The 819-nt window shown below is 47.0% G+C and overlaps 1 pseudogene; it reads right to left on the bottom strand.

Annotated features, from left to right (window-relative positions):
• Positions 1-232: 232 nt before the first annotated feature.
• The window catches only part of LOC113627785 (40S ribosomal protein S17-like), a 770-nt pseudogene continuing 183 nt past the window's right edge, over positions 233-819 (bottom strand).

Raw genomic sequence — 819 nt, forward strand, 5'->3', positions numbered from 1 at the left:
TATCTTCTTTGGAGAAATGTCTGTTCAGGTCCTCTGCCCCATTTTAAATTTTTTAAAATTTTTATTGAAGTATAGTTGATTTACAGTGTCGTGTTAGTTTGTGGTGTACAGCAAAGTGATTCAGATACATATGTATATATATTATTTTTCATATTCTTTTCCATTATGGTTTATTACAGGGTATTAAATATAGTTCCCTGTGCTGTACAGGAGGACCTTGTTTATCTTTTTCTTGTTGTTGTTGTTGTCTGAGGTTTATTGAAGATACTATAGCACAGCAGGAAGAGTCAAATGGCTCCACACAGTGCTTTGAAATTCACCCCAGCTGGAGGCTGAGTGACCTGCAGTTTGGACAGATTGCCAAAGTCTAACAGCTTCAGCATTTCCTTAGTGTCAGGATCTATCTACTTCAATGATCTCCTGATCCAGGGCTGAGACCTCAGGCACGTAATTATCTCGTCTCTCTCTCTCCTCCTGCAGCCTGATGGAGATAGCTCTCACTGGGCCCCTCTGAATCTACTTCATCAGACATAGTCTGCTATCTTGTTGCGGAGCGTCTTGCTGGGAATAAAGATGATATCCTCGGGCTTCCCTCGTGGCACAGTGGTTGAGAGTCCGCCTGCCGATGCAAGGGACATGGGTTCGTGCCCTGGTCCGGGAAGATCCCACATGCCGCGGAGCGGCTGGGCCTGTGAACCATGGCCACTGAGCCTGCGCGTCCGGAGCCTGTGCTCCGCAACGGGAGAGGCCACAACAGTGAGAGGCCCGCGTAACACACACACACACACACACACACACACACACACACACACACACACA

This window comes from Aethalodelphis obliquidens, unplaced genomic scaffold (assembly GCF_003676395.1).
Source record: "Aethalodelphis obliquidens isolate GAN/ISIS:26980383/991018 unplaced genomic scaffold, ASM367639v1 scaffold21, whole genome shotgun sequence".
NCBI lineage: Eukaryota > Metazoa > Chordata > Mammalia > Artiodactyla > Delphinidae > Aethalodelphis > Aethalodelphis obliquidens.